This window comes from Eulemur rufifrons, chromosome 17, assembly GCF_041146395.1.
Source record: "Eulemur rufifrons isolate Redbay chromosome 17, OSU_ERuf_1, whole genome shotgun sequence".
Classification (NCBI taxonomy): domain Eukaryota; kingdom Metazoa; phylum Chordata; class Mammalia; order Primates; family Lemuridae; genus Eulemur; species Eulemur rufifrons.
Window position 1 is genome coordinate 35,162,473 of NC_090999.1, and position 13,105 is coordinate 35,175,577.

A 13,105-nucleotide genomic window follows, 5' to 3' on the forward strand; every position below is an offset into this window, starting at 1 on the left:
ATGTAAACTGCTAAGAGTTCTTAAATAAGATATCTTCTCATTCTCTGTTTTCTGCTGCATGAATATGCTGTAGGAATTGGAGAATGACCACAGCAGTCATTAAGATAATAAATCCATTCTGTGATGGCTTAAAATCCTTGGGTGAAAGTACTTCTCCATTCATTATGATTTTAAAATCTAGTATCTGATTTTTTTTAAATAAATGCAATTTAGAATAAAGTAGTAAAATTACTTCGTCTTTCATTCATATTTTGGGACTAAGGATTTTAAAAACTTTTAAAAAATATTAAGTAGTTTTTAGTGACTTATTTAGAAAACTTCTACAAAAAACTTTCCATGGGGAAATGCAAAGCTATTTGACATCTTTCCCTTAGAGCTACTAAGATACTCCTAATATACTGGGGTTGCCAAGTCATAATACTGTTTTTTGTAATTAAAATCTCTATCAATAAGAGAGAGACTGCCCTAAATCATTTAAACCCTGGGTCATCAGTCTTTCTAGCTCTTAAAAGTTCTGTGTGCATCATTGTTAGAGGGAGGAAAGGAAGAAGACAAAAAGAACAGGAAGAAAATGATCATGAGTTGAGGTGCAGTAGAGCTTCCCCAATTTTTACGTCTTATAATTAAGTGGCCCTATGTTGTCTAAGCTTTTCTTGTGTAAATCATTGCTCTAGAGCAGTCCAGTAAAAATATAATGTAATGTGAGCCACATGTGTAATCAGTATATCCCAAATATTGTAATTTCAACATGTAGTCAATACAAGAATTATTGAGGTATTTTACATTTTTGTGTAAAATCTTTGAAATCCAGTGCACATTTTATGCTTACATCTCAATGTGGGTGCTGTTATTGGAAATACTTGGTCTGTATTTAAATCTTATAAAATGGATAGTTATAAAGTAGAATCACATACTCAAGTTGTTCTAAACATAGTTGAAAAGTTTTTCAATAGCTGAATCGAGTCTTTTTAAAGTTAAATTTAGATTAAGTAAATAAAATTTACTTAAATAAGATTCAGTTTCTTAATTGCACTAGCCACATTTTAAGTGCTCAATAGCCACATATGGCTAGTGGCTATCATATCAACAGTACAATTCTGGAGTCTAGACTAAGTTTACACTGTGAGTTCTAGGAAGGCAGGGACTTCTGCCTGGCGTTCAGAAAGTACTCCAAAAATATTTGTGGGTTGAAAATATTATCAAGCCTGGTTTAAAAATGTCTATAATAGGCAGAGTTGAAAGTGGGACTTAATAAATAGGCTAATTTAATTGAACAGCTAGAGGGAAGCCAGGTTTTCTAAGCTAAATCTTTATTTCCATAACTTAATTATTCCTAATAAGCATTCAGAGTATGGCTATTTAGAACAGAATGGCTCTACCTTTTGGGAATGCCTCTTTCTAGCCCAGTGCCTGACAATTCTGGTCAAATTGCATATTAATAGCCATGTAATGGATTAACTAAACAACTTTGGGGCAAAACTTTAAGCTGTCCTTTCTGTAATCCATTGGTTTGGATTTGGGGAATACAGATGACAGGAAAATGAATGTAGTCAAAACAATGTTGAAATTCTGAGAAATAATTATATGTCCTATTCTGTATTCCATGCCACTCTACAGAAGAAATTTTTATTGTTATAAGGGCATACACCACTAATTAATATCAACCTTCAAAATGTTCCTCACTGTGAAAAAAGGAGTCTATATTCTTTGAGAATGTGAATCTTATACCCTAATGCCCATGTTTTTTCCACTAATTACCCAAATTTTGCTAGTTCAGTGCTCTACTCAAGTTGACCTTCTTTCACAAAGCCTTTCTTGATTACTGTAGTTCACATTGCTCCCTCCTTTCCCTGAATTCCTTTCTCACTCATAAGAACCAAATATTTTATCATCCCAATGGTATATGTCTACAGTGTTGTGAATTGTTTCCCATTTGATTAATGTATTTCATCACGTTTAGCACATCCAACTCAGTGTTTTATAAGTGGCAGTTGCTTAACATTTGCCTGAGTACACAGAAAACAAGAACAATATGGAAATCCTGGCTAATAGATAAGAACCTCTGACTGTTCGCATGCTCTGTGCTCAGATTGCTTTACTGCCTTCTGCTTGACTTGAGTAATGTCAGCTCTCTTCAGCTAAGCTGGAGAGCCCTGAACTTCCAAGAATTGTTGAAGTGCTGGATTAAAGGGCAAGTCAAAATGAAAGTGATACTCAAGCCTTTCATCAGTTACTGCAGTAGTACTAATACAAACAAGAGTCTAAACCGGAGAAAGCACCTACTCCCCTGTTCCATTTCCCCTATGGGATGGCCGTCTGGCCGAAGATCAGATGGATCAGCACGGATGTTAGGGTTTTATCTCACTATCAAGAGAGCCCCCCCAAAAAAGGCTTGGGCAGTTTTATGGACCCAGGGCTTAGGAGAAGTAGAGACAAGGGCTAGGAGTGTACTAAGTACTAAGAACTGAGTCAGAGTGAAGAAAATTGCCTTCAAGTGTTCTTGATAAGGAACCCTCCATAATGGAGGCCACTGAGCATGGCCGGCAATGACTTCCAGAAACTGCAGTGCACCGGGAGTGCATTAAGTCTGATGTGGGGAGGGCAGCTTTCCCCCGTGAGGCCTGCCAAGTAAAGCGTTTGTAATCTATGATCAGGCCTGAAAAATCACACAGGTTTTTTGGCCAGGAACCAAACTCCTAAAGTAGAAATCACTTCTATTGTCAAGGCCCAAACCTACTCTTATCTCTTCTCAGATGAACATTTTCCCACATTTTAATTTATCTGAAAGCAGGATGCATTTTGCAATTGATGTCTTATAATTGCTGTCAGCCAAGTAACAGTTGTGATCTAGCTGAGTGAAAAGCTTCCCTTAACACTTTTGGGTAAAATCAAGAAAGTACCACCACCAAAAAGTCTTAGGTTTGATGAGATACAGTATCCTTTTATATTCTCTTATCATCATAAACAGTGTCTACATCAGATCTAGAGTTTGGCAGTTTATGTCTTTGGCATCTCCATTTTTTGCCTTCCTAACACGTTCTGGTGAGCTTCCCAGGACCAAGTCCATGCTTTCTCAGCCACCTGAGGAGGATATAGTTTGTTTCTTTTTTATTTTCTTGACGAAAGGCCCTTATTCTGTAAAGGTCAACATAGTCTAAAAAAAACCTATCAGGTCTTATGTCCTTCCCCCTCCTCCCCCCGTGGTGTTTACCTTTTCCAGGGATTGTTAGAACCTCTAATCATGACAAGCCTTTCTGGGAACTGCTTGAAGTCTTGCTCAGGAGTTTTGGGAAATGAGTGACATGACTGAAAGTGAAACTTCACTCATTTGGCCAGCGGATAGGTCTAAGTGGAAGGAATTGTGAAGAGACTTCAGATGTGAAATGGGTCATTTTACTGGACTGTGTCAGGTCTGCTGTGAGCCGTTTCATAAGCTCTGCCAGGGAAGAACAAATACATTAAACCATGGAATGTTCTGTGTGCTTTGCAAGATCCACCTGGAGCCATTTCCCCAAAATCTAACTGTTAAACCTGCCCAGGAACAAGGATGGGGGTAAGATTCCGATGACATTACAATGGTGTTCCTCTGCACTGTTTGTCTTGAATGTAATTTGGAAGCCAAATTCAAATGGTAGACAGGGGCAGGAAACCTAAGGATCCTAAGGGACCACATAGGAAATTTGGCAAGCCAGAGCATTTTTATAGCAAAAAGATTTGTAGACCAAATCCTGGGACAGTGGCCCTGACAGCCCCATCTGCCAAGGGCTAAACCAGAGGCTCAGGCATGGAACTTCTTGAAATGGACTCTGTCTTCCCTTTTTATTACCCCTCTTTACCTCTTTCATGTATTTCTCCCTTCTAACACTCCCCTTAGCCTTGGGTTATTCTGATGTGCATCCCAGCTCAAGAACCACTGGCTAGGCCGGGCGCGGTGGCTCACGCCTGTAATCCTAGCACTCTGGGAGGCCGAGGTGGGCGGATCGTTTGAGCTCAGGAGTTCAAGACCAGCCTGAGCAAGAACGAGACCCCATCTCTACTAAAAAATAGAAAGAAATTATATACACAACTAAAAATATATAGAGAAAAAATTAGCCGGGCATGGTGGTGCATGCCTGTAGTCCCAGCTACTCGGGAAGCTGAGACAGGAGGATCCTTTGAGCTCAGGAGTTTGAGGTTGCTGTGAGCTAGGCTGACGCCACGGCACTCACTGTAGCCTGGGCAACAGAGTGAGACTCTCTCTCAAAAAAAAAAAATAAATAAATAAATAAAAATAAAAATAAATAAAAACAGGAGAGAATATTAAAAAAATTAAAAAAAAAGAACCACTGGCTAGACTTTAGATACAGATAGCATGTATAGATAGGTGTATGTTACCACCTCTTTGTTTTCTATTTTCTTGAAATCTGTTTTAATTATCAATTGCATAATAAATTACCCCACAGCCAAGTGGTAGAAAACATCATCTCACCTTTTCTGTGAGTTAGGAATCTGGGCAAGGCTTAGCTGGGTCCTCTGGTCCTGGATCTCTCACAAGGCTGCAGTCGAATGCAGTCATCTATGGGCTTGACTGGGAAAGGATCTGCTTCCAAGCTCACGCAAGTGGTTGCTGGCAAGATTCGGTTCCTTGTGGGTTGTTGGACTAAGGGTCTCAGTTTCTCATGACCAAAGGCCGTCCTGAGTTCCTTGCCATATGTGCTTCTCCACAGTGCAGTTTACAACATGGCGGCTGCCTCCTCAGAGTGGACCAGCGAGAGGGCTAGAGAGAGTGTGAGAAAGACAAGTTACGGTCTCATAACCTGATCTCAGAAGTGACATTCCCATCACTTTTGCTGTATTCTATAATATTTGTTAGAAATGAGTCACTAGTTCAAAACCATGCTCAAGAGAGAGCATTACACAAAAGTGTGAAATGGGAGACATTTTAGAAGCTGTCTGCCACAGAATGTAAATTATTATTCATACATGAATGATATACAATTTAGAAAAAGTATGGCTGTGAATCCTATTCCACATCACTCTCTTTCTCTCTTGGTTTTTTTTTTTTTTTTTTTTTTTGTAGAAACAGAGTCTCACTTTGTTGCCCAGGCTGGAGTACAGTGGCACAATCATAGCTCACTGCAACCTTGAACTCCTGACCTCAACTGATCCTCCCACCTCAGCCTCATAAGTAGCTGGCACTACAGGCACATGCCACCATGCCCAGCTAATTAAAGGAAAAAAAGTGTACACATATATATATATTTTTTTTTTAAATTGCTACGTTGCCCAGGCTAGTCTTGAACTTCTGGCCTCAAGTGGTCCTCCTGCCTCACCCACCCAAAGTGCTGGGATTATAGGCAAGAACCACCATGACCAGCACTATTCCATATCTCTTGAATGTAATATCGCACCTTTAAAAATTCAACTTGAATCTGACAATCCACATCCTATTGGAATAGTTGGAAGTTTGATCTCAGTCATTATTGGGGATCACCCTCACCCTGACACATACACCCATGGCTGTGCTGAGGTTCCAGGATCACAAGCACCACCACAAAAGCCCTGGGAAGCCCTTCAGTTATCGATCACCTGTCCACATTGCTCAGTGCTGAGATAGATGTGGTGCTTCAGCCTCCATGGTCAATGCCTTCCGTGCCACTGGCTCTGCTACCATGTCATACTGGGGCAGGGAGTCTTTGCCAAGGCCGAGAGCTCTTGCTCCCAAGGCCTGGCCACCCTAGGTGTACCCTCCAAGTCATCCTCTTTGGAGCGGGACGCTGAGAGGGCCATAGGCCACCAGATTATTGGAACCTACAAATCCCTGACCTATACCCAGTCTAGGGTTAGGTGGGATTTTTTTTTTTTTAATTCTTACTCTCTGCCGCCCTCTCCATTTCCTGAGGTACCTCCTTCATTAATCTGGGCTGTCCCCAAAGACCAAAACAGGGTTTCACTGTTGAATCATTGACTTCAAATAGACATTTCCAGTCTGTGCACATTCCTGAGTTGAATAACAAAGATCCTGGCTTCTTGTTTATAATGGAGAAGATTGGAAAAATAAGACAGTGGAAGGTTAATTAACATCTCAGAATTATCCTGTTGGACAAGGTTTAGAGAGGAAAACCTCTTAGACACCATTTAATTATTGTTATTGCCCTAACATGTTAACAAGCTCTCTCTTGAAATTTTTGCTTTCCTTGATTATAAGATCTCCTGAAGGATTGATTTATACTCACACCCTCCCATTTTCTGCCCAACTTGTCAGTGAAAGTGCTAATTGTTTTTGCAAACACCCCTATTCTACTTACTCTTGGCTTGCGTTGCTCTCATGTTGCTCCATGTAACTGAGATAATACTCTTAGTTTCTTCAAGCAGAAGACCACTGGACCTACAGAGTTTGGAATCCTTAGTCTTACTTTTAATTGCCAGTTACTGACAGATTTCTTTAATAAAGCAGAAAGATTTCTCATCTTCCTCGCCTCCTTTCAGCTCACCTTCCCCCCAATCTGTGACTTTGTTTTTTTTTTTTTTTTTTTTTTTTTAGAAATCCAAATCTTATTGGGTGAGGGTTATAAAGCATATTTTATTGCAAGACAGGTAAATATGAGAATTTGAACAAGAAATAATTGTACATTTAAAAAATATACTTGACAGAACCAAGCATTTATGGCCTAAATGGAAGGAGCCTTTTGTAAGTAGTCAAGTGAAATAGAATTGATTTTTCTTTTTTTCTTTTTCTTTTTTAAGCTTTGAAACATCAAAACACTGGTATGCTTGTCATACTTCTATTTTTTTTTATTTTTTTCCCTATAAATGTTAGCCAATAGTGAGAAATTTCTTCTCCAAAACTATTTTTTTTTGTACTTAAAAAGTGTGTACCAAGTGTTTAATAAGAGCAACCCTATTTAACTAAGAGTATATTAGGTCACCAGCAGTTTAGTTGATCCTCTTTTATTTTTACCTTAAAATTTAAAAAAAAAAATCAACTAAAATACGTACAAGCATTTAAGGAGTCAAAAGTTCTGTAAGACTTGTTAACCAAAAAATAGTCATCTCTCTATTTCAGTTCTGTATCACTGCATTAAAAACTATTACAAATGTAGTGGCTTAAATCATTAGCCATTTTATTAATATTTCTTACAGTTCTATGGGTTAGGAATTCAGACAAGTCACAGCAGGTGGCTTGTCTCCATTCCATGTGATGTCTGTTGGGTTAAAATGTCCAAGATGGCTTTTTTACTGAAGTATCTACTGTCTTAGGATGGCTCCAATGACTGGTGGCTGGCTAGAATAACTCAACTGGCACCCATATATGTTGTCTTGGTTCTCCTCTGTGCAGTCTCAGGGTCTCTTCTCTATGTATTTCTTACACGTCAATTCAGGACACCCAAGAATGCAAAAATGGAAGCAGCTAAAACTTCTCAATTTTTAGATCTGGAACTATCACAATCTTACTTCTGCTCCATTCTGGTTAAAACAAGTCATAGGACAAATCCATATTTAAAGGAGGGGAATACACCAGGACACTCCTCTGGGCAGCCAAACTCTGCCTTGTATCTGCAGTTGGTCTTGGGCTAGAAAGAGTTTTCTGTTTCTCCCAGTGGTAGCAGATATCTTCTGAATAGAAGTATAGGATCCTGGGCCTGAGCTGTTTTCCTGTGAGTACAGGGTTTCTTCTACCCTCCCCCAGTGGCAAATGAATCTTTGCCTGTGTCCTGGGTGAGAGGATTTCCTGCTCCCTCCCAGAAGCAGATAGATTTTGCTTTTATTTCCCTAAGGAAGCAGTGGAGTTTGCACCCTGGAGGTGTGAGGGTTTCTTGCCCTCTGCTTTTGCCAACTGATCACATCTTGCTCCTCTCCTCCACTGAGGGGATGGTGAGGGGAGTCTGGTCCCTTGTCATGCTCCCAATCTTTCTGGTGAACACTTAGTAAAGGACTTTGGTAAAGAGCTTGTGTCTGTGTCTCCCAGCTATTTGAAACAGGCATGCTAGCCCACTCTTGGCTTTAAGAATTCATTACAAGTATTGCTGACCTCTTAACCATCTTGTATGGTAGCCACTTCCTTCCCCTGTGCTTGCCAAAGGTGAAGCAGCTCATATGTTCTAGCTTTCCTTGCAGGCAGTTATCCCTCTTCAGAATTCATTTTATTGGTTGCTTGGAATCCCATCTCAGGAAAAGTTTTGTATATGATCTTGTGTTAGTTGTTAAGGTGGAAGCAATGTTCTTTTTCAGTTTTCTACATTCTAAGCAGAAGTCTGAAGTCAATTTTCTATGACATTGAATATGCAAAAGATATTTTTCACAAACACTAGTATAAGTAATCTTAAAGATAAAGGTTATATCATAAAATGGAACACGAAGTCTCCATTATAATTAATGTAGAATCTCATAGAATTGCTTCTTACAAAACAGCACATACACACACGTACACACACACACGATGATAACAAGGTGAGTGTATACATAAATCTGACATGAAAGAGACCTTCATCCCAACTTGGTTAATTTGTGTTCTTAGTGTCTTCAAGATACCTTTTATTTGCATAAATATCTTTCAGTTTTTTATTTGATCGGTGTAGCAAGATGTAATGGCTATCTGTGTTAATTGTTTTTTTTTATTCTTTTGAAATTCTTTGATAAATTGCAATTCGAGTCCTATGTGCTCTGGCTTCAGCTCTACTTGGCCAAGGCTGATTTGCTGACAGTGAATATATTAAGCACACCAATAATAATAAAAGCTGTGTTTGGATTCTATACTTCCATACTATTTAGACCTAGACCTTTATTTATTTTTATCTGCTGCTTGGACCCTTAAGATAAATACAGAGTGTGTGTATTGAAATCAGCTCTCATGTTCCACTTTATGACAGGGCTTACTTTGTAACACATAAATTCTTACTTCTTTTGCCCCTCACACATCCTGCAGATTTCGAAAGAATGACCTGGAGAAGATTGCTGTTACCACTATGTCATCTATCCCTTGTCCCACCTTTGGGGCAAGTCAGTGTCAGAAGCAGTGGTTAGGCCAGGCATGGTGACTCACACCTGTAATCCTAGCACTCTGGGAGACCGAGGCAGGAAGATTGCTTGAGGTCAGGAGTTCTAGACGAGCCTGAGCAAGAGTGAGACCCCATCTCTACTAAAAATAGAAAAAATTAGCTGGGTGTGATGGGGTGCGTCTGTAGTCCCAGCTACTCAGGAGGCTGAGGCAGGAGGATTGCTTGAGCCCAGGAGTTTGAGGTTGCTGTGAGCTATGATGACACCACCGCACTCTAGCTGGGGCAACAGAGCAAGACTCTGTCTCAAAAAAAAAAAGGATACTGAGACCTGATTCAAGGCAGAGAGACCACAAGACCTACTCCATGGAGGGAGTACATGCTTGTCATTAGAGCTATGCTTGTTTTAGTCTCTGGTCCATTTGATACTCTCTCCTTTTGTCATCCTTTCCCCTGATTGGAATATGTAATCTGAGGCCTGAAACAGTCAGCAAGTTGTATTATAAAAGAAAACCTGCTTGCCTTCTATTCAGAAAGCCCTTTTATTGCTAAAATTTCCCACTTGTTACGTGTTTTCTTTCCAGATCAATTTACACTTTGATTTTATTCATATGTTTAGTAATTTTCATTTTGTTTCCATCTCCTCATGTTTCTTAAAACCAAGTTACTCCTAAGCATTGTTGTTAAACCAGGGAGCCTTTGTTGTAAGGGTCAAAATCTTTTTCAATCTAACCTTAGTACTCAGCAGTTTATTGCAGTGACAGAATAGGCAATGTCATGGACATCCACAGGCAGGGAACAAATACAGCAGGGTCTCACATGGTCCACGTGATCAGCTGGGAAGTCAGGTATTCAACTGTCCGTCATCACGTGGACTCCCACCGCTGCTTCTCTTTGCTTCCCTTAACTCCCTTCTTCACCTGCTTTCTTTTCTTGCATGTCTAAACATGGCTGCCAGCACCCATGACCTGTTGGCCCCACTGGCCAGCGCCACCCAACTGACTCCTTCCATGCTCCCAGGTGAGAGAACTCGATGGGTCAGCCTGGTCTATGAATCACATGTAACCTGGGATCCAATCTGGATGGGCGTGTGTATCAGTTTCCTAGGACTGTTGTAACAAATTACCATAAACTTGGTGGCTAAAAACAACAGAAATTTATTCTCTCACAGTTCTGGAGGCCAAAAGTCCAAAATCAAGCTGTCAGCAGGGTTGGTTCCTTCTGGAGTGTTGGACGGAGCATCTGTTCCATGCCTTCTAGCTTCTGGTGGCTCTGGCAGTGCTTGGCCCTCCTTGGCTTGTGGACACATCATGTCAGTCTCTGCTTTCCTAGTCGCAGAGCTTTCCCTTCTGTCTCTCTGGGTCTGTCTCTTCTTTTCTGTCTCCTATAAGAACATTGGATTTAGAGCCTACCCTAATCCAAGATGATCACATTTTGAAATCCTTTTCTTAACTTCATCTGCAAACACCCTTACTCCAAATAAGGTCATATTTGGGGGTAGCAAGTGGACATATCTTCACAGGGTGACTATTGGACCCACTATGAGAGGTATAGTCAGGGGGTACCAGCATGGCTTTGAGGCCCCATTCCAGGTACCAGTAAATGTCTAGATATTCCACACCTCTACCAGGAATATTTGTTATTTTATTATTTTGTACATTTACTTCCAAATAACGTATTCTGCTAAAATGTCCCTTTCTCTAAGTGACTTTCTGGGATCCACTTCCCTTAGGGTGGAATTAATGGTTCCCATTTCCTGTAGCACTTTATGCACACCTCTTTGACAGCACTTGCATTTTCATTTACAGCACTTTATTTTCAAGTCTGTTCTCCTACTTAAGTTGTGGACTTTTCCTGGGTGGGGCCCCCTCTTTACCTAGTTTTGCTTCCACAGTGGCAAGCACAGAACCTGACACTGAGTTATGTTTCTGGACTTGAGTTGAAAGGCTGGAGTGCCTGGATTGAGTCTCTCCTCCTCCAACCTCAGTGTTACTTTATTCACTTGTATTAATAATCCATTCCAGTCAGTTTTGTCTGATATTGTACTCTGTCGTGTCCTCTGTTGCATGCTCAGATTGTCCCCATCTTTCCTGCTGCCACCACCTAGTTTAGCCCTCATCAGCATGCTTCTGCTGCCCCGGCTTCAGTGAGCCCTGCGTGCTCAAGTTGACCCCCTCCCAGTTCACGTTGATCTTCCCTTTTACACGAATGTGCCCATCACGGGATCCACTTTACCCATGTTTATATTGGCCTGGATCTTAGCCATGATCAGTGCATTTAGGATTTTGGAATTATACCATTAATACAAATTAGGTTAGAAAAAGGGGAAGGGGGGAGGGGAAGGATTTATTTCTTTTGTAATCTTGTTACAGTGCTCTTTGTGGTCCTGGAAATCATGGTGGAAAGAAAATTAGGATTTCAGAAAACATTGCTTGTTTCTGTAGGAAGTGAACAATGTTTTCTTTAGTTTTGAGAAAAAGAAACATGTCCAGTGTTTCTGGAGTGCTTTAGGAGGGGGTAGTGCAGTCAGTGGCAGAAAACATGTTTTCCACTCCCTGTTAAGTTCTCTGTGGCAGATCTTGAATATTGGCAGTGAATGCCTGCTCCTTTTTAAAGGATGAAGATAGCGTTCTGCAACTTTGACTTCTGAGTTCAACTGTGTATTTACTGATTTTCTGCCTACTGGATCTGTCCATTTCTGATAGAGGGGCATTGAAGTCTCCAACTATTGTAGTGGATTCTTTTATTTCTCCTTGTATTTTCCTTTTTGCCTCATGTACTTTGATGCTCTGTTGTTAGGGGCATGCAAATTAAGGAGTATTGTGTTTTCTTGGAGAACTGGCCCCTTTACCATTATATAATGCCCCACTTTATCCTTGATAACCTTCCTTGCTGTGAAGTCTGCTCTGTATGAAATTAATGTGGTTATTCCCACTTTCTTTTGATTAGTGTTAACATGGTATATCTTTCCCCATCCCTTTACTTTTAATATATACATGGCTTTATATTTAAAGTGCGTTTCGTATAGACAACATATAGTTAGGCCTTATTTTTTGATCCACTCTGACAGTCTCTCTCTGTTTTTTGATTGGTGTATTTAGACCCTTGACATTTAATGAAATTATTATATATTATAGTTAGATGAACATATACCATATTTGTTATAATACCATTTTTTATTTGTTGTTCTTCTTACTGTTGTTTTCCACTCCTTTCCTGCCTTATGTGGCTTTAATTGATCATTTTATATGATTCCATTTTCTTTTCTTTCTTAGCATATTAATTATACTTTTAACTTTTTTTTTTTATAGCAGTTGCCCCAGAGTTTGCAAAATACATTTATAACTAATCCAAGTCCACTTTCAAATAATACTATACTGCTTCACAGGAAGAGCAAGTATCTTAGAATAACAAAAAAATTCTAATTCCTCTCTCTAATCTTTTGTATCATTTCACTTATGTATAAACTATAATAATTAAATACATTGTTGCTATTATTTATTTATTTTTAGAGATGCGTTCTCACTATGTTGCCCAGGCTGGGCTCAAGTGATCCTTCTGCCTTAGCCTATGGAGTACCTGGGACTACAGGCATGTGTCATTGTGCTTGGCTCCATTGTTGCTATTATTGTTTTATCTGTTGGGTCAATTCACAGTAAGAAAAAAAAAGTGTTTATCTTACCTTCATTATTTCTTCTCTAATGTTCTTTCTTTCTTTATGTAGATCTGAGTTTCTGACCTATATCATTTTCCTCTCTTGGAAGAACTTCTTTTAACATTTCTTGCAAGGCAGGTCTACTGGCAATAAATTCCCTTAATTTTTGTCCGAGAGTCTTTATTTCTCCTTCACTTTGGAAGGATAATTTCACAGAATACAGAATTCTAGGTTGGTGTTTTTTCCCTCTCAACACTTTAAATATTTCACTCCACTTTCTTCTTATTTGCATGATTTCTGAGGTGAAGTTGGATGTAATTCTTTGCTTCTCTATAGGTGTTTACCCCCCTCCTCTGGCTTCTTTCAAGATTTTTTCTGTGTTTTTCATTTTCTGCAGTTTGAATGATATGCCTAGGTATAGTTTTTCTGGAATTTATTTTGCTTGGTATTCTCTGAGCTTTTTGGATCTCTGCTG